The sequence below is a fragment of the Etheostoma spectabile genome, chromosome 13 (genome assembly GCF_008692095.1).
Source record: "Etheostoma spectabile isolate EspeVRDwgs_2016 chromosome 13, UIUC_Espe_1.0, whole genome shotgun sequence".
NCBI lineage: Eukaryota > Metazoa > Chordata > Actinopteri > Perciformes > Percidae > Etheostoma > Etheostoma spectabile.
In genome coordinates, this window is record NC_045745.1 from 148,929 (window position 1) to 171,273 (window position 22,345).

The 22,345-nt window shown below is 40.5% G+C and overlaps 1 protein-coding gene across 2 annotated transcripts in view; it reads left to right on the forward strand.

Moving 5' to 3' along the window:
• Positions 1-22,345, forward strand: part of cblb (Cbl proto-oncogene B, E3 ubiquitin protein ligase) — a 140,108-nt gene that overhangs the window by 15,472 nt on the left and 102,291 nt on the right. The gene's annotated exons all lie outside the window — the stretch shown is intronic.

Here is a 22,345-nt window from a genome sequence, read left to right on the forward strand (position 1 = left end):
GACAGAGTAACGTGAGGAAAATTCCACAATAGATAGCAGTCGGTCAAACGTTGGTCACAAGGTTTACCAGTTTACCAGTAAACGCAACATTTTTTCCCGTCAGTGTTTTATTTCAGGCAACACCAGTTACCAGTGCTAGTTTTGTGTCTGTTAGCTCACAGGGCTCTAGGGTGCGTCTAACATTTATCTAGGTTGCACCGGTGCACCTAATGACTTTGCATCCGCTACCTTCCCCGAAACGAAGCAATGTCATACATCAATATGGTTTAATTTTGCGTTACATGACCCATTTTTTCTGTAAACCCGTGCCTGTGTTTGTATCTCTCCTCTTATCTCTCCCCTCATATAATAAAAAACATAGAAAATAAGTGACACCTACAACATTGTTTTTTTCCTTTCTCTTGTTTTGTTTTTTTCACTTTTTCTAAAGTTTTTCTAAATTTTCCCCACCACTATCTATATACAATCTTATTTACACAAACTTATTACACAATTTCATAAAACCTGCAAAAATATCACAACTATCAAAAATCTAATTTTCCTCTTAGGACTGAAACACTACAGAAGTGGGCAACAGTAAACTGGAAACTCACATATGTGGATTCTCAGGGTGGTTCTCAAAATGGAATGTAATTCCCCTCTCTCAGTCAAGGGCTCAACAATAACAGCAAAGTCAGGAACAAATCTCATCTAGAAACCACACATACCCAACACTCCTACTGCTCTAATACGCAGCGCACTCCTCCCTCCGGATCTTCAGATTAAAGGGTGGTAGCCTATATGGAGATTGGTCATCTGGGATAGAACAGCCTACATCCACATCATGGATAGCTAATGTTGTACACCTTGGGACATTGTGGAAAAGGGGGATGAGCTTAGTTTTTAAAACTTGAACCTCACTTGCCATTCTGTACTGGCTTACCATCCAGTGACCTAAAGCTTCAGCTGCTGCTTCTCCACTATCCTCTTCCAAGACCTGCTTGATAGCAACGCACGCCACAGACCGCGCATTTGCACAATCTTCTTCTCCTTTACCCCAAAGCACCATAACCTGGTCATGGACACTCCACTCGTCAGTATCAGGTCGAGTGGGAGGTCGCCATCTCCTCATAAACACTTTGTCTAGCGGTGGATCCTCCGGACTACACCATTTGACAAAGACAGTGTCTGCTAAATCAACTGGAGGTGGGTCCTCTGGACTAAGCACCTCCACAGCGTGCTCTGGAGCGACCATATCATAGTTCGCCGTGGGGTATAGAACAACTTTTTCTTTAGACTGGGTAACTAGACAACCTGAAAAAGTGTTTTGATATTCGAAAGCGAACTTAGCCATCTTCAACTTTAGCTCTTTCATTTCATATTCCCTCTTTTCCTCTCTTTCATGACATTCCCTCTTTAGATGCATATTTATCAGTGCATTATCTCTGGTTTCCTAGCCTCCTCTGAAACCTGTAACTCCAAATCCTGAAACAATTTCCATATTTCCTGTCTATTCAACATTCAAGGGTTACTTCACTTCCCAGAAACTCCTCTTGCTCAAAGTCTGCAATGTTCTACTGTTAGCGCTTGCAACATAACGGGAATAACACAGTGTGATAGACTGGCTATGTCAACCAAATGTTACCCAACTGGCAACAACAGTTATTTTGCTGAAAAACACAAAAATCAGTAACCATCCAAACCAGGGCGTTAATGCAACATAACACTACCAAACTTTGGATGCTGAACCAAATTAGCCTTAACATAGGCAAATAGCCTAATCTTATTGTAGCTGTGATAGTTTGCACGTGGTGAACAAAATTACAGTGATGCTATGTCTTCTATTTGCTAATACTAAAATTGATTTAGCAGCAGTAAACCTGACAACAAAACAACACAATGCAGTAAAAACAAAAGGAAGAAGAAGGCTGTCCCCGCCTGAGTACAATCAAGTAATACTGGCAATTAAACAATAACTGTAATCACAGTAATTTTTTTTTCTCTCTGCTTCCTCTCTCTGTTTATTCTATAGGCAACCAAAGCCCAATAGAGTTGGCCAAGACATTGCAGAAATCATCAAATGACCATTGTTTGGGTTTGTACTTGAGCGTAAATATAGTTTCCCACACATTAGGTTTCACTATTGATATATTGTAATTAGAGAGAAGGGCGATTTGCATGTCATCTGGTTAGATCTTGCAAACGCCTACGGGTCGGTTCCCCACCAACCTATTACGTTCACTCTGGACTTCTTTATCCCTGATCCCTGCAAGAGGTTGACATCCAGATACTTTGACAATCTCCAGATATGAAGCACTCATGAAGGCAGGTGGTCAGAGGAATGAAGTTGCCATCAGGCCAAAGGCTACTTCCACTGAAAGGGTACATGCAGGATGTTACCACCATACTCCAGACAGACAGCCCAGCCAGCCCGTCCTGAAAGCCTCAGTCAAGTCTACTTGGCATACCTCTCTGACAAACAGATAGGGAACGTGGTGAAGAAGTAGCTGGCAGATGGCCTCGCCAGGAGCAACCACAGTCAGCTCCCAGGCAAATACAAGGTTTGGTGTTAGCCATTCACATTGGACCAGAGGATAATGTGGCCACTCAAGATGAGGGAAATCCCCTCCTCCACTGTAAGCAAATTAGATAGCTTGGCAAAATCAAGAAATGGCTTGTTCTGCCAAAATGCCCTGTTGATGTAGGCCTCTTTGGCAGGACCAAGCTTCAACTGCCCCTGCATTCATCAATGGGGGATATAAGCAGGAGAAGGTGAGGCTGGTCATGGAGCTAAAAAAATCCACAGACCATCTGAGGTTGACCTGGCAATAAGAACGCTGCAACACCGGGAGGGGGTTGGCAGAGTGCAGGATGGTCTGCAGAGGTGATGAAAGCTGAGCATGAGAAACTTACCATTAAAGTGGTGTCCGAGGGCAAGCATGGAAGCTGGCTGTCGTGGGAAGGCCTTTTAGACAAAATGCTGTCTTGGTCTGTCCTGTGGAAGACTCCACAGGCTAGGCTAAGTGTTCTTGTCAGAGCGGCATATGACAACTTACCTTATTCCTCACACCAGGCAAGGTGTGGACACTAGTAGTTGAACTTGGGAAGAAGCTCCATTTCCACAGACCTTGTGATGTGGTCCGCTGCTTGGAAAACATGTGGTGGAAGTCACAGTCCCATTGGCTTGAAACTGCACATTAGCGGAAGAGGGCCAAATTATGCTGACCTGGCTGCAGATTGCAGGGAGGCTGGTTGGAGGCCAGTCACATACCCTGTGTCGGTGGGGTGCGGGTTGTTTGTGGGATCCTCAACCTCTGGTCTGCTTCTTGACATGGGAACAAGGCACCGGAAAGCCATGAAAAAGCTGGCAGAAGAGGCAGAAAGAGGCAGTTGAGAAGGAAGACAAATAGTTGGGGTCCAGTTACCACCTAGGGCATCAGCAGGGGGTGGCAGGGAGAAATCTGCTTTTTCACCATGAGATGTACTGCAGTTAAAGGAGCGAAAACATCTGTGACTCGTGGTCCCCAGCTGATGACCCATAAATGCCCTCCGTAGTGATCTCCAAAATGTACACCTAAGTATACCTTAATCGCTTAGGCACTGGGGGAAGTATGTCAGGTAGAAATGCCCAGCAGGTTTCCCCACCTACCTGTTCTAAACTTCTAAACTTACATTAATGTAATATTACATCTTGTATCACAACCGTTTGTGTACAGAGTTAAACATTGCACAGAAACGTTCTATTTGCACTTTTATTATTTTTAATTGTATTATTTTGTTTATGTTAAGTTTTAATTGTCACTTAAGCCTGAAAAACAATGCTTTTGTATCTTTTTTTAATCAAAATATCAAAGTGTGAGTCTGCAGGTTAGGCAAATTGGTTTCTTTGACATTTTTTGAAAATATACTTTTAATTAGATCTTTGCTAGGACAAACCTTTGGCATCATAACACATAGGCAATGTCTGAACTTGTACTCTCTGCATTAGTAAAGAGAGATCAGTGTAGAAGATGAGTCACTTCCTTACTTAGGATGAGAAGTACATTATGTTCAACAATGCACGGTGGCAGTTAATTTTTGAAACGGCTATCTTTTTTTGAGCTGAAAACTTCTAAGGCCAGAGACTTGCAACCACAGCATAAAATGACATTGACAAACATGAGAGCTGTGGCTTTCATTACTCACTGCAGCAAAGGATCAATTCCCTGCATGGGATGTCAGTTGCTGAGGCTGAGCTGTAAAACATAAAGTTGCTCATACAAGATATCTGCCTCCATTTAGAAATTTCCCTTTCTTTACTGAAGGTTAGGTCAACTTGTATTTTTCCCAGGATGATCCCATGAAGGCAGACTTTTACAGTCAATCAATAAGCTTTAAGTTGAATAACTACATAATTTCAGTGCTGACACTGAAGTGCTCATAGAGTACAACAAACTCCTGAATGCACTTGCCCTTCATGTGATACGGCAAAGCACATCTGAAGTGATTTGCACTGCAGAGCGTTTTATAGCCGGCCTGACAAGCATGGCTTTTCAGCTTCCTAAAGTGATTGTCTCTAAATCAGCTGGATTAAAAGTGCACTTCTTTTGCCAGGAAGCAGAGTGTTGCAGATAAAAGACAATCTGACCTCCCTCCCTCCTCCATCCATCTACCCGGCCATACCATCTCATTGTGAATAACTCCTGACTCATGTTACATTGACATGGAACCTGCTCTGCATTTTCAACTTTTTGATGTGACCAACAATCTAACATCAGTATTTTGGCTTTAAGATTGAATGCAGAAAAGGTCTTTCTAGATAAGTCCATCACTTGCTGAATTATTTTCTTAAGAGAAATGAGCCACATGAGTGGATTAAATATACATTTTTCTAGTAGCAAATAACTCATTTGGGATTTGCTGACTCTGTATGTACCAAAGTACAGTGTAGCTCAGTGCTTAGTCTAATTGCCGTTTATCAGGGGAATTATTTTAATAAGTATGTAAGGGAAATATGGAGGCTTGCTTTTTTTTTTTTTTTTTGATTACTCTTTATTTAACGTTTTTCCTTACAATAAAACAACAACACACACAGAACTGGTGGGGCACTGATACATAGATAAGTAGATAATACGTTACAAGATGATACCCTAGTTAGTCTTCCTTGCTTTTGGTTCAACCATTTAGACCGCGTTGTTGTAAAATGTCCTTTCAAGTACAAAGATATGTCATTTTTTTCCATAGAGTTAATCTCCTCCCAACGTCTCGCCATTGGTCCAGCTTGGGAGGAGAGTTCTTTAGCCAAGACCGTGTATTTGCTTTTTTTGCTAGCATTGACGAACTTTAAAAAGGTACTGATCTCTTTTTTGAAACACTTTTCAGACATTAACCCAGCAGAAAAATTCTAGGGTCCTTGGGGATACATACCCCAAATTGTCCCGTAGTCTGAACGATTCCATCCCAATAGTTGCCAACTTTGGGCAGGACCAAATACATGGAGTGATTGGCGTTCTGTGGCCACACTGTCTCCAACATTGCTGTTCTTCTCTCTCTCTATATCTACGTAATTTGAGGTGTAGAAGTATCTGATTAATACTTCCAACACACCGAATCCTCCCCTCCTCCCATCTTTTGTAGCTAGTAGATGTTCGTAGTCGTTGTGCACACACCATTGAAAGCCAATCATAACCTCTGTAATTAATTCCTTCTCACTTACTCTACTACTTTTTTATACCTACTCTCCTATTACTTATCTAACTACTATCTTAACTAATTGACTCCAATGTCTCTTTCCGCCTCTTTTGTCAATTCTCTTTCTTTTTTCATCTTAAATTAACGCTACTGTACTACGTTTTCTATTATACTTCCCAATATCCCTTTCTTTACTACTTACTTACTACTTACCATGATACTCAATACTCTCTTTTTACGGTTAACTACTCCTCCTTTTTTACTTACGATTATCTACTTTACTCATATATCCTTACTTACTGCTTCTACCTTTAGACTACTAATTACTACGACCTTACCCTACTACTCTCTATTACGTCTTGGTACTCTAATTACTTACTACTACTACTTACTTACTCTACTAACTTACTACTATTATTTCACCTTACTACTCGCTACCTTTTACTTTACTTCTCTTAATTACTTTTACTACACTACTACTAACTTACTTCTTTCACTGTTATTACTCTACTCATTACTTCCAATTCTCTTTCCCATTTAGACTTAATATTCAAGGTGTTATTTCCATTATATTTCTGCAATCCTTTATATAGTTTGGAAACAGTTTTACAAGGGAGGTGGGTATAAGCTTTCGTAAAAATGTTCACAATAGTATTACCTTCAGGAGGAACACCTTTTTTTATTTTCGTATTGTAAAAATGTCTTACCTGGAAAATATAAATAAGTCTCTGTTCTCAAGATTATAGTCCCTTTTCAGTTGCTCAAATGTTTTAAAGGTGTTACCTTCTACAAACTGGCACAAAGCCACAAGTCCTCCATCTTTCCAGCCTAGAAATGAAGAATCTAATTCTCCTGGCCGAAAGTTTGAGTTACAGGAGGGCCACATCAGGAGTCCAATGACGTCCGCCAATCTGTATCTATCAACCACTTCCTTCCAGATTAACAATGTGCCTTCGACTATACCATTCCCATTTTTGTCTGTAATTATTTTACCTCCCAGACGTGTTTGGGGTTGGGCCCCACCCTGCCTTAGTTCTATTTGTTTCCATCCAGTCTCCATTTCTGGGGAGCACCAGCAGACCATGAATCTCATCTGAGATGCATAATAGTATTCCCTCAAATTTGGAAGGGCCAAACCCCCCTGGTCCCTATTAATTTGGAGTATTTTAAATTTTATTCTTGGTCTGGTCCCGGACCAAATAAATCTGGAGATCAACCTGTCCCAAGCATGGAACTGTGTGCTAGATATTCTAATAGGCAATGACATGAAAAGATATAAAAATCTAGGAAGCAGATTCATCCTCACTATTTCCATTCTAGCTGTGAAGTCCAACAATAACCTTGACCAGCTGACAGTCCTTTTGTATGTTTTCAGTAAATTATCAAATTCAAACTAAATAACCCATCCAAATCTTGAGAATAATACTACCCCAGGTATTTTAGCTTTTTGGCATCCCACTTAAGTCTAGTCTTTCTTATAAATTTACTAGGGGAGTAGTTAATTGCCAGGACTGTTTTTTTGTGATGTTTAGACTGTAGCCCACAGTTGACCAAACTCAGTTAGAGCTGACATAACCTTAGGAGCGTTATATCTGGGTTTTGGAGGTATGCATTACATCATCTGCAAAAAGGGCGATTTTGTGTTCAATATTTGCAAAACTATTCCCTTTATTCCATTATCCTCTCTAATGGCCTGTGCCAAGGGTTCAATGAATATTGCAAAAAGCGATGGACTTAGACAAACCCTGACGGGTTCCCCTGTGTAGTTGGAAGCTGTCTGTTAGTGCCCATTAATTTTTACCCTGGCCCGTGTTTATCATAAAGTGACCGCAGGCACCTAATAACTGGTTATTAAACCCAGGTTTCTAGAACCTTATATAGAAAGGTCCATTTGACCCGATCAAGGCCTTTTTCTGCGTCTAGACTAATTAATACGGCGTTGAGGCCCTGCTTTTGGTTTGGTCTAAGATATGTAATGTTCGTCTTATGTCATGAGTTTGTCGCCTTTGATGAATCCCTCTGGTCTTCGTGTATTGGGTCTAACAAGTAATACTCCATTCTCGGAAATTATTGATGTAAAAATTTTATAATCGACATTCAGAATTGAGATTGGGCATAGATTCGCAGTATTCAACATTTTTCCCCTCTTATGGGAGGACAGATATTACAGCCCTCTCCAAGATGGTGGGATCTCAGCTCTGCTCAATGTCCAGTTCAAAGAATCGAGCAGGACAGGGAAAGCTCCTTCCTGAACGTCTTGTACCATTCATTTGGAAATCCATCGCTACTTGGGCACTTTACTTTTCAATTGTCCATAACTGTATCTAGTTCTTTCTGCGTAATGGGAGCAATAGAGTTTTGTTTGGATTAGACCAAGTGAAGGTAGGTCCAAGGCTGCCAATAATCATCAATAGCAGTTACGTTAACTGGTCCTGGAGCAGAATATAGTGTTTTAAAGTAGTTCTCAAAGGTCTTGTGTATTTTGTCCATGTCATAGGTTAGTCACCAGTCGAGGATTCTCTATTTTTGGTAATCGAATGCTTCAAATGGGGTTTACGAAGTTGTCTAGCTAAGACCCTGTGCTTTTGGGCCTGATTCGTAAAATGTTTGTTTGCAAATCTAATTTTTCCTCAAGTATCATATCATTTATTTTGTTTTAGTTTTTTGTATTTGTTCTGAAAATCCTCCATCGTTAGTCACTTGCTGTTTTAATTCTAATTTCCTTAACGTTTTTTCCATTCATCGTATTTTAACCTCTTATTTTTTTAAGATAAGCAGTTCTGAATTAGTCTCCCTCTCATTACTGCCTTGACAGTGTCCCAGCACTAAGGTGGGATTTACCTGCCCATTATATTGTCTTTTATACACTCCGTTTTTCCTTTCTAATCTCCTTTGTTGTAGTTTCATTATTAAGAATGCCTAATTTAGGCGCCATAATGTTGTTTTAGGCCTATTATGCAAACCGATGTCATAGATAATGTTGTGGTCTGAAATATCCGATGTTCCAATTAAGCATTCCTCCACTTATATCTATCAATGGTGTTCATCAAACAGATCTCCTGAGTGGCCTTTATGGTAGAAGATTAATGAGTAAATTCTCTTTCTTTAATATGAGGTCCCTCCAAACATCAAACAGGCCCTCTCCCTGATCAGGATATTTAGATCTTTTGACCGGCCAGTTTTTGTTTCTTATGGCTTGTTGTATCTAGGACATAATTAGGGATTGTGTTCCAGTCTCCAGCACAAATAAGAACTCCTTCACTAAATGAGATAATGGTATCAAAGAACGTTTTCAAGAAAGTCCTGTCGCTCTCTGGCGGTACATATATATTAGCAATCGTGACCACAACACCATCAATTCTCCCCTTTATTATAACAAATCTGCCGTCTTTATCTCCCTTCTCAGAAATCAATTCAAAATTCAATGAATTAGAAATTAGGGTGACCACCCCCCTCTTTCTACTATTTCTACAGGAGCTATAAAACGTGTTCAGGTAGCCAAATGACTTAAACTTGCCATGTTCTTGTTTAGACATGTGTGTCTCTTGTAAAAGAGCGATTTGTATCCCATCTTTCTTCAATTTAGCTAAGACCCTTTTTCTTTTCACTGGACTATTCAGACCGTTTACATTCAAGGAAGCAATTTTTAAATTATATGACAGTAATGTATAGAAATACCTTGACTGATTTGGCCCCTGAAACCAGAACACGAACGACAACAAAACAAAACAGAAGCAAACTGACTTCCAAGGTGAGGAGAAGCTCCCTCTTCTCACTCGTGACCCCGTTGGAAAGTCGAGGGTTAAACCTCTCAAACTGAGAGGGCCCAAAAAGGACAGTAGAAGCGCCTTTGAGAAAGAACACGTCCATCCTATTAGTCCAACGTAGAGAGGAAAAAAAAAAAACACAGTGCCCTCTCCCACCAAATAGTAAATCAGAGCCCAGACAAAATAATGCTGCGTTATGTTATGATATTCTGCCTATTTTCACTCGGCTAAGCTCCGCTGGAAATCCTGCAGTTTGTTCTTGGCTCTCAGCGCAACCGCAGCGCCGCTGTTATCCGCCGGTTGCCAGCCCAGCAGCTCCCGGAGACTCCACTCCGCTCTGGAGCCACCGTCGGCTGTCACCGGTTCCTCCGACTGAATTCCGCGTCTCTTCAGCTCGTTATAGGCTTCCCGAGCGCTGGAATATGTGCGGGATCCTGATTCCCAGTGGATCCTCATGTTGGTAAACGGTGTTTGAAAGCGGATGCCTTTCACTTTGAGCGCTTTCTTGATAACGTTATATTCTCTGCGCTTCTTCACTATCTCAGGTGCATAATCGTGATCAAAGTGAATAATAGAAGGGCCCACCTGGATCTTGCCTTTTTTCCACACTTCTCTTAAGATCTTTTCCTTTGTGGAAAATTCCAGAAAATTGACAATAATCGCTCTCGGTGGTGAGTCGGGTGGGGGTTTAGTTGCCAGAGTGCGATGTGCGCGCTGTATGTTCAAATCCAGGTCCTCCGGTAGTTGTAGCTGGCTTCTCAGAAACGTCTCGATATACTGTATAGTTGAGTTCCCCTCCTTTCCCTCTGGTACCCCAAATACACGGACGTTGTTTCTTCTGGAGCGAGACTCTAAATCAAGCACCTTAAGCTGTGTTTTCCGCTGTTGTTCGATGCAGAAGCACAGCGCCTCGGTTGCCTCCTTTGCCCAGGTCTCCACTTGATGAACGCGGGCCTCCGCCTCGTCAACCCGCTCTGCCAGGCCCGGGACCTCAGTAGCAATATTGTCCAGCTTACCGTTGATCTATGTCCCAGATGGTCAATATTTTCTTGTAGCTTCGCATTATCATCTTAAAGCAGTTTCAAACCATCGATGCCTTAAGTATTCCCTCCGAGTCCATGTTCGTTCCAGGGCTCTGAGCTTCCGAACTAGCCACGTTGTCGTTGCTTGCTCCAGAAACTGTGTTGCTGAGCTCCTTGGGCACTTTAATCCTGAGCTTTGAGCATTCTTTTCGTTTTTTTATGGCTCGCCATGTTTCTCCCCCGTTCATAAATTGTTTTATCCAGATGAGCAGATTGACAGTTTTTGAACGGAGTATTTTGAAATTAGTGGGAGAGAAGCTCTGACGCACCTGTCTACTCCATTTGCTTCCGGAAGTCCCGGAGGCTTGCTTTTAAATCTTCCTGATTAGAGGATGTGGTAATACTTCATCAAAGTCATCATTCAGAATTATTCTTCAGTAAAACTTTAGAAACAATCAACCATTTTTGAGATAAAAGTCTGGCAAGCCTCTCAAGTTTAAAGCCCATGTTGCAGGTTTAATTTTTCAATGAATTTGCACTTATTGATTGTTGGTAATAAACATTCAAACTGTTATCCACTGTAGTATAGATACTGAAAAGTATCACCTAACATAAATAACACAAAAAAGTAGGTCATATTTTACAGTGGTTTGCTTTTCTCCCACATGCATTGCATGACGTCACACAGGGAGACAATAGGCCAGCCAGCTTAGAGAGACCATTGAGAGTTATCTAGAGAGATATAAACACAACAGTGTAAGAAAGAGTTCCAAACGATTATGATAATACATACATATACATAGAATAGCCTAATATAAGCGAGACTATGACAGATAACCGTATTGATAGATATATTTAAAGAGAGAGATAGATAGCATACCGGTATAGCTAGCGAGCTATCTAGCTGTAGGTTAGCTAGTAGGTAGAAAGATGGGTACAATTTTCCGTGTTAGGCGGGCCGATTTTTAAAAGACGGACGTACCAAGAATTCAAAGATCTGAAAGTGAAACACAGCTGAGACGGGGGATGTTGTTCAGCTTTTCACAGTTTAGAGCTGCTAACGCTACCCGCCAGACCTTAGCACAACAGCGTTAGCCTAGCCTGCTAGGTAATATTACGACTGCCTTTGGTGTTGCATAGTATGCGTCCATGTTGTCAACATCAAACATGTGGCATTAGTGCATCTTTTGTACCTAATTGTATGAATGGAATAGTAAGCTCTCGCTCCTACGAGATGGGTGGGTTTTTGTTACGTTACACACAAAGCTAACTGGCTATAGTTAGCCTGTACGGATGCTAGCGGATTAACGTTGTGTAGCCAGCAACTTCGGCAGTAGAGTTTCGGTAAGCTAACCACGACAGTGTTGTCGCCCACATCAACCTGCAGTGATGTTTAAATGGAGACATGCATATCGTTTCTTTCCCTCTGATGTCCTGGACACTATTTTCATTTATGACGTTAAAATAATGAAGAGTAGCACAAGTGTGCGCGATATGAGCTTCCCGACCGGAGGCTCACTCGCCTACGCACCCGCTCTCCACGCAGCTTCGCCGCCACACACCACACCACACACTGCCAAACAGCAACACGTTTTCACAGGGGAGAGGTAACACTTAAAATAACACTCGGGATGCCTTCTATCCTATATCTAGATAAGTGTACCAGGACTATCTGAACTAACAACATGATCCCTGTCAATAGATCGAGAGAAAACGTTGATGTTCACTCCTGCTATCACTGACAGTAAAAGTAAAGTCATTGTATGCACTGCGCGTTGCTAAATAAAGGAGATAATGAAGGATACCCCACAATCTTGACAATTCCTCATTTGCCCTCTCACGTCTTCAGGTTGAATTATCGGCTGCTGGCCTTTCCTCCTCTTCCTCATCATCAGTCACCGTAGTTTCTAGTGCCAGGCTGAGACTTAACTCCCTTGAGTGACGTCATCGCCGAATTGACTCCAAACACGCGAATACCAAAAAATGACCAAAAACTTTAAAACTATTTGGAGACATTTTAAAAATGATATACTATCTGAGTGCTTTTTGTACCCATAATCAACAGTGTTGGTTAACTTGCAACATGGGCTTTAAGAAGGAAAATGTTCCCTGCAGTGTTCCCGGGGAAGAGTTGAAGAGTTGTATAAAGTACATCTAATTGATGAAAGTTTTTCTTTTATGGTGGATTAGATCACTTTCTGTATTCACCAGCTTGATGCTGTATTGCTTTTTTTTCCTTTGTGTCTGTGTGTGTGGTCTTGCCTGTATTTCACCGCAATAGCGTCACAATCATGCAAAAACAATTACATACATTGCAGGTGTGTAGTTGAATCAAATGAAGTTTCAAAGATAGGAGGGATCCAAGCAAGGGCAACGGAAGTATTAGTATAGGTGTAAGGGGCAACCACTTTACACCCCTAACCCATCTGGCATTGCAGCTGATATGATCCTATCGCAAGATGCTCTAGATCTCTCTTTTACTGTTTCCTACCTGCTGTATTGTCATTTGTGAAACATTTGAAGTCCTTTAATCCAGGCTTTCCTCATGTTGGTAATAATATTTAAAGAGTTAAGATTAAGTTACTCCATTGTATATATTCATATACAGCGCCTAGACGGCTGGAGAAATGTGCGCAACGTGCTTGAGAGCCCGAGAGCGTGCTGGAGAGCCTTATCATTTGCATGTAGGGATTCTCTGGAGTTGCAAATCTGTTGATGATGTTTAACCCGCTCTGCAAGAACCATAGACTGTAAAAATAATGTCATCTTATAAAGTTAAACGTAATGCATGGAGTTAAATAAAAATACTCACAGACTCTACAGTTAGTATTAGTGACATTATTTCAGATTTCTGACCCCTTTGAAAATGGCCATGACAGTTTTTCCCTCACCAAAATATAGCCTGTTAGGAGGGTTATTTAACCCCCTTACAACAGCTAGCATAGGTCTTAGGTTTCTAATTTCATATGACACAGACAAAATAGATGCATTTTGTGATCGATTGGAATCTTCAATTAAAATAGATTTAGAGCGTTTTCCACCTGTAGTTTGTTTGCTTTAGTCTGTATCAGTATGATAGTTATTAACTTGGAGCGATTTTGCCTTGGTTGGTTTTGGTTTGGTTTGTTTCACACCTGGAAAAATCCAAGCGTAACCAAATGGCGTCATTCAAATTAGGCAGAAATTGTCCAGCCCTCTTATTGATCTGATATGTCTGGGGGCGGGAGCAGAAAGTAATATAGGAAGAAGGTTCTCTAGTGGTCAAACCAGCTCATTTCATTAAATAATCAGACATGTTTCGTGAGAGACATTGCTACATCTGCTCTGGTCACGGAGACTTTGCTCTGTGTTTGCGGACTACAGAGATGATGACGGACGGCGAGCTTTGACCGCAGTCTATTCTTAATAAAACACTGCAAGTTGCTACAGTTTGCTGCTCCACACATCTGACTACAAGACAGTAGCTCAGACTTTACAGAGTTTGTATGTTGGTGTCGTTTATCAGGATCACGGTCCCACCACAAACAGCAGTTCAAGTTCAATTGACAGCGCGTACCGAAACCACCTCTTCAAGCAGTCTTGGTACGCTTGTTTGGTCGGCTTTTGGTGCGCACCAGAGTTTGATTGGCGCGTTCCCACCTGCCCAAACGAACCGCACCACGGGGCAAATAAACTTTAGTTCGATTCAACCGAACTAAAGGCTGTTGGTGTGAAAATGCCCTTAAATCGGAAAATTGTTTTTTAAAACCCAGCCCTGTTCTCGGAGATACAAGACAACCAGAAAGACACACACACACACACACACACACAACCACACACAACACACACCCACCACACACACACACACACACACACCACACACACACACAAACACCCACACAACCACACACAGAGTTTCCTGCCTTTTTAATTGGATGCCTGATTCCTGTTGCTAGTGCAGGCTGTAATTGTAAGATGTTATGATGATGTTGAATTTTTGTGCTGAAAGGACAGCAAAAAAATGTTTTGTTAATACATTAAAACTAATTTGTTAAAACATACCTCAAGTATTTATTGATAATCTTTATTTTTTTCTATAATCTTCTGTCTGTCATTATTACATAAATATACAAGTTGTGTGATGTCACACGTTCCAATGGAAGGCTTTAAAGGCCTGAGCTTTGCTGAGATGAGTAAGCTTCCAGAGAGTAACCATCTGGGGAGGAAGTGGAGCACCGAGAGAAGCCAAAGCTTCAGTCAAGAACCAAGAGCTCAAAGCACGGGGAGGGGTGTGTGTGTGTGTGTGTTGTGGTGCGCGGCGCGCCCGCGCCCTCTGACTAAGTTTTCTCTCAATCTGCTGACACTCATTGTGTAATGGACACGGAGGAGTATTTTCATGACTCAATGTACTTTTTTCACTCATGACCTTTACTTCAACTGCTGTAATTAAGTATTACCTTACCATTATTACCTCACACCAACGTTAGACCAGGTATGTTTGCAGATCATTTGATAAAATGGTTTGAAGATGACCAGCTGTGACCTTTATGCGTAAGTTTGTACATTCTCTGAGTGGTTACGTCCGGTTTCCTACCACATTTCAAACCGTGGGCTGTAAAATAATGGACAAAGTGTCTGGGCCTGAAAAGCAAAGCAATGCGGAAGTTCCTTAAGCCTGCATTCTAGCCATTTCCAGCAGAGGGCGACTCCACTGGCTCCTATAGAAGTCTGTTTCCACGGAAGTCTTGGAAAATAACATACTTCTCCCTTGATTTATTACCTCAGTAACATTTCTAATGAATTTATGATATCATTATGTTTCAAGCCTTCTTCAATACAGCATGATGTTCATTTTCTAAATTAGTCACCATTTTATATAAACATATAAGGAGGAGATGAAGCTTAGCAATGCTAACCATGGCACTGTGGACATTAAAATAAACCTGAACTTGTTTTTTGGGTGTTAGAGTTAGTCCATGTTTTCATCTTAAACTTTGACCTTCGCACTGTGTGTTTTCATTTAGATACAGCATGTCATTAAGTAAAACTTCTATCCTACGTTAAGTTCTGAAGGTATACTGTTTATGCTGCTGAGTCAGTTTGACATCCTGGATATCCTTCACACTCTATTCTAGACCACAGTGTATCCGTGCACCCACAATTTAGCACATTGACCATACACATGCAGCCATGTACTGGTTTCACTGAGTCTTGTTTCAAATGAATTGCTTTTAGAGCTAATTTTCCCCTCTTTTCTCCCTTTCTCTCTGTCTTAAAGGATGGAATCCTGTGGTTCTTTTCTGTGACAAATTATTTGCCTGTATAATTGATGCCAGAAATATTAAATCAGCGACTCCGCTGACTGAGTGCCGTCTTTTCCCATTTTTAGGGCCCAAGCACGAAGGTCCCCAACGGTCTGCTAGGATTATAATTTGCGCAGTCACATTTTTGAGGCCTTATAATTCTCAAAAACCTCACATCAACTTTGAACATGTCTCACCTGGCGAAAATTGCAAAGCTATGTAGTGATTGGCTTGGGCATTGTCAGCAAGCTCCATAGCACTCCCTAATGCACGTCATGGTTCGAAAAGGGTTGAACTTCACAAAATTTAGTGGGAACCTTGTTTAAATCTTTTTTCACCTGACAGGAAGTCAGCCATCTTGATTTCAGCTTTCATTTACATTTTACAAACCAGTGTTTGAGGACTTTAGTATGCACACAAACTTTCAGAATTTGCAGCTATATTTAAAAAAACTTAATTCTTCAATTTGATATCACATTTAGGCATGGTGACTTTCCTCCCTTAATCTTTGCAAAATAGATTTTGTTTGAGCAAACTAAAACCTATTCATGCTCAATAAATGTATTTCATTTTTGCTATTATCCATTTACATGCATAATAAAGTTAATGGCTCCTGAACCTCTGGAAGTTATAGACCACCCAAGTCATTCATGATGTTTCAACGTCTATTGGGAAGGTTATATCATTAAGTGTGTCATCTGCAATGGAGGGCAATCAGAGACATACAGTTCAGCATAGAATTTGGCAAATATTTCATTAATGTTTGACAGGTCAGTGTGGATCATGCCTGGCTAGCTCTAATGGCAGAAATTAAGTATTGAGGTCCTTTGAACTTCATCCCCAGATTTAAAAAAGCGCTGTCTAATGATCTGTATTACGATACTGTGGTAGTCATTAAATCTTGGAGAGCAGCCTGTTATCTAGTGGAAAAACTCCATACGAGGGTATTGCGGTGCACATGGGAAAAAGAAAGAGAGAATAGAGAAGAGAAAAAAATTATCTGCATAAGGTACAGCTGTCTTGTCAAGAACGGAAGGAAAAAACAGAGGTATGTTATATATGGGCAGTTATAAATTAATACAAAAATGAAGACACTGTGAAAAGCAGAAAGACCTTTTTGCAGTACTGATAGCCTTAACATGAGTCAGCAGGCGTGTAAAAAAGCGTCAGTTTGCGAGAGTTTACTGAAATACACACCTGATCTGCAAAAACAAATGGGTTTTTGCGTTGCTGCTACAACTTTGAACAGAGAAGCATAGTTTAACTATAATCAACACTGCAGATATATGTTGCCTTGACTATGAGAGGCCTACGGGGGCCACGTCAAGGCCGGCAAAGGATCAATTTAAATGGGTCAGCTAAGCACCGTCAGATAAAGGCAAGTAAAGTCAGAAATTAATTTCAAGCCACCGCTTTGTGTAATAAGCCGGAGGTTGCCTTTAAAGTATGGAATGCAAATATGCAACAGCCATAAAAGCTTGAAGTAATGTTGGTACAGCCCAAATCTTCTTACCAGGTCCATACAACTTGAGCAGGGGCTAGCATACTCTGGCAGCTGGTGCTAAAGGAGGCCTGCCGAGAGCCATCAATGTACCTTAGCCCACCATGTGGGCATGAAGTTAGCAACAACCAGCTCTATGGGCAGTTTAAGGTAGCCGCAACATTGCCAGGCAGCTTCAGTCCTCCATGGGTCCGGAACTGTACGGTTCTCATGTCCTAGCTTGTGAGGTTGGCAATGTGTCCAGTGACAAAAGATGCTGTTGTGATTCAATATAGTGGTCTGGATGTTATCTAGTTTTGCCTCAAATTTGATAAACGCTGTGTTGAATTCAGCCAGGAGCAAAGTCGTGTGCGCACCTAGCATAGCGTTAGCATGGATACCATGGCACTTGACAGCAATCATACTTCTTTTGCTCCTCGACCTTCGGACATCCTTTTTGACGTGGCGAAGTGCTGCCGAATATAGTTAGATATCATGGCTAGTTGTAGTGCTTTGGCTGAACTGTAGAGGAAGTTAAAGATGATAGGTTGGTACGTATAAAAATGCGACTACTCCAGCATGTCGCTCACAGGAAGTTAGCTGCTCCTGTTTTTAAACTTCTTGTTAATCTTTGTTTACTCTGTAGCACTTGGATATTTGCTTTTAACAATGAAAGGTGCTTTACAAATAAAATGTATTAATACAAAAAATGTATTAATTACGAATTATTACAAGTGATGCATATAATGGTGCTATCAGCAGCCGCAAACCTTTTTTTTTTATTTTTACAGTTATCTCACTGCGCTTTTCATAAAAGAGCAGGTCTAGACCGTACTCTTAAGCTCTTCAATTAAGAGGGACTGAATTAGCATAGGAGTCCTCCGTAACTTTGGACTTGGTAATGAATTAAAGCTGATGGAATCACATCCTTAAATTTAGCTACAGCACTATCGATTGACATCTTGTATAGAAGTTTTTGCCTAATGGTGTGTAGTTCAGCACATAAACTAAAAAGTTATCAAACGGGTCAGATAAAAGGGATTCTGTGGGAACACTATTAAAATGTTAAATTTCAACACCATAAACCTGAACAAGATCGAGGGTGTGGTTAAAACGGTGAGTCGGTTTATAACTTTTTGAGAGAAGCCAATAGAATCTAATTGAGAGTTAAACGCAGTACCAAGGCTATATTTCTCATTGTCCACATTAATATTAAAATCCCCTACAATAAATACTTTTGTCCGTTTTTAAGGACTAAAGTTGAAAAACTTGTATGAACCAGGTACCAGCAGAAGATACCACAGAAGCACAGCCTGTTGGAATCTGAGGACATCTCAAGTGTCTCTCTGCTCTTACCGTGTCTCTGCTGTCATACCACTTTAACACCCAAACACGTGAAGAATAACAAGACTTCGCCCTTCATGGCTTATTGGCTCAAAGATGTAGCTTTTAATAGGGTCTAAAATTATCTTACTGGTAATTAAATGGGACAGTTCTAGTAAATTAAACTATAATGAAACTGTAATTTTCTGAGATCTCCCAAGAAACATTTCAGTATTTTTTATGTATGTACATTAATTAACTATGAAACTTTTTTTTCATATCACTACTTCTCTCAGTGGCTTGAATGTTTAAGAGAGAAATGTACATTGTCACAGTGAGCTAGAGTAACAACAATTTTTGACAGGAGGATAATGATATTGTTCAGGGGCCGGAAACAGTTTGAATAGAGATAGTGGGTGGTTGAGCTGCGTATTGCAGGTGTCCACACAACAACGAAGTGACCCATGTAGCCAGTGTCAGCAAGTTTGTGTGTTGGTTGAAAAGTTTTTGAATGTAAGATTCTATTTCATTTTAAAATAGGTTAATGTGACTTTTACTAAGGTTTTGTTGGAAACCTGTATGGTATGGTGTATGTAGAGCTGTCTTGGGCTGATATCTATGCACTAACACAGCCATCACAACCACACCCACACCTCTACATATTATAGCCCTATTGAATGAGCCGGCTTCCCTTGGGTTGTTGTCAAACGAACAGACTACACAACCAGGCTAATGGAACTGGGATGGCAAGTTCACAGGAAGTCTAAGTAACCCAAACCTGGTAGAATGTTATGTGCAAGGAATTGAATTTTAAATCAACATGCTATGAAAATATAACCTTTGTCTCATCAGTGAGCAGTGCATCCTCTGACGCCAAAAGTAATTAGTAATACCAAAAATTACTAAATACATTATACAACTGCATCATGTTTTTCTGTTTATTGTGGGTGTTTTCAGAGTTGAGCCCTCTTTCACATTAAGACTGGAAATTGAGTTTGAAATACAACCATTGTGTAAGAACCTGCAGTGTTATCCTCTGCATCCCAAATGAGAGTTTTTTGGCTGGTCCGGGTTAATTAGAGGCCTAAGCTGACTGGAGAGCATACATTACTTAGACAGGCTTGGCTTTGTCAGTGCACACACAACAGTACAAGGCACAGAATAGTGATTCTCACTTATCCCACCTTGCCTGCTGTTCACCTCTTATACTTCTTCACTTTATTCCAGCCATTCTCTACTGGAAAACTCATCATCTAGTTGTAATCTTGTGTGTTGCTTTGAAGGACGTAAAGCAATATATTTTCTAGGTAGCCTATGTATCTTGTAGTCAGTCACACACTCTGGAATGATCATATCACTGTCAGCTTGTTGTGTACGAACACATGTGAAGCTGGTGTACCTGGTCAGGACAGAAAGTACACAGCATCTGCCCCTCGTAATAATTTGACCCAAACAACATTGAATGATCATAGTCTGCTATCAGGAAATAAAAAACATTGCAGTCATGAATAAATCATGCCTACACTATTTTTGTAACTAACACTAGATGTACAGAACAGATACTGTACTGCTAATCAGACTTTTAGCCTGAGTTTTATCTGGAAAATAAGTGCATTTCGATTTCCTATATTGCTACTAACCTTTTTTACTGCTTTTGGTTACATTGCATGTACAGAATAGAATTACATTTTCTCAAATATTCAAACATGTTGTTGCAGTTTCCTGTAATCATGGTTACTGGTGTGTTTACAGTTCTGTTCCTTAAAAGAGTTGTCATAGCCCTCATGCCAAAAACAAACAGTGCCAATGCCTTGTGGCTGTGGCAAGTTTTGTTCAAGGTGACTAAATAAAAATCCTCCACAGTTTTGGAAGTGTACTTTAAAAATACTATTTAGTGCGCTGCCACTAGCATTTTGTCCTCCCCAAATCACAGCCTCAGTCCCAGCCTCGTACATTACATGTCATTTAGGTGACGCTTTTTATCAAAGCGACTTCCAATAAAGGTACAAAGTCTTCTACCAACAGTTTCTCACAGCTACTTCAAAGTAATTTCACACATGTGTCAAACGTTATTACAAACATTCCTGCGAGCTTTGTAACATTGGACAAACAGTGCACTTTGTTTAATGCCTGCAACTGATTTGTCAAAACATTTATTTTCAATTCAGTGTAATATGTAGCTCATTCCAGCTCACAGTGATCTGAGAAAGCAGAAAAGCAAACAAGACAATTGCTAAAATAAGCTGCATTTCCAAAGCACAAACCTTGATTGTCTCACACCGCGACAGTTATTGTGCATTTAAAGTGCCCCCTAGTGGGCAATTTAATGAACTGCAGTTTATATGTGAGGTCATTATGTAGACATAATCTAGAAGTTTTGTGTTTGTGATTGGAAACAGTTAGTCATTTAGCTTGATTTGTGCCATATCACCTGCAGTTTGTTTGCATTTATGCGCTTCCTAGTGTCCAATTTGCTGAAGATTTGTAATGATTGCAATGATATGTGATTTATGGTAAAATGTGTAATGCGCTCACGTATCTGTGCTTCTTAGCGCTTGTGGCGTAGTAAGATAAAACTATCTGCGTATATCTGAGGCACTTATCTGAACATATTCTGTGCGTTTTGTGTAATCTGGCTTTACGGCGCGATTCTTGTGTTTATTTAATGTCCAAGATGACGCCCCTTTCGAACTTCATTGGACGCGGTTTTGAACCTAACTAAAACAGACAAACATAGCAGGGTTTTCTTTGTATCTTGGACATGTACATAAGAATGTCCTTTCTATGTCAAGTTCTGGTGGCAGTTTTGTACGACATATTCCTCTCTTGTCCTCCACATTTTAAATGACACTCTCTTTCATTTCCAGTTCATGTTCACTGACCACTAATTATTTTTTTTTAGTTCTTTTTGTCATCTGAACACTGTTATTGCTCCAGGAGAGCTTGTTTTATAAGGGAATTTTTATCAGCTGATTTAAATCCTGCCACATATAATTTTACCTTTTTATTTGGAGTTGAATTTTAAGAGGGGTGATTTCAAATTCAAAGTCAAACATTTGAAAATAGTCCACAGTTTGAAGGCCAATAATTTTCCAAATGGTGTCTGTCTTGAACTGATAAGCGTTTTCCTTTCTCTTCTGCCTCTTTTCTGCAGAGAACCTGACCAAGCTGTCTCTAATCTTCAGCCACATGCTGGCTGAAATCAAAGCCATATTTCCAGGAGGACAATTCCAGGGGGATAGTTTCAGGATCACCAAAGCTGATGCAGCTGCCTTCTGGAGAATTTCTTTGGAGAAAAGTAAGCTTCCCTTCATTGTAGTCATGGCAAGGAAATCTTTACCAGGTAAAGTTGTATGTGTGACCTCCAGAGCTCAGATTCAGCAGTCTTGTGGCCTTGGGGATGTCCCTGAGCACTGGTGGTGTGCAAGGATATAATAGTTTGAACATTTTTTTAAAGTTTAGTCCAGTTTGAGTTAGTTTTCAGAGTGTGTTTGTTGGATTGGTTTAGTTTCAGTTTTTCAGGTTTAATTTTAGTTCTTGTATATTTAGCGCCTTATTGAAATTCCTTCCTTCTTTTCTTTCTTTCTCGGTAAATGATCGGCTTTTCGAACCTTGGTACCCATAGGTACATGGTCAAGACAAAAAGACACTCCCTTGGAGCCATACCCTAAACCCAACAGGAAGTCCGCCTCTTTGGAATTGGAATTTTGAAAATTAGTGCAATTTTTGCCATTTCCACGTGTCATACTTACAAACTCCTCCTAGAGATTTCATCCGATCAAGTTAAAAAATGTTCTGTGCCATCTTAAGGCTTAAAATTAA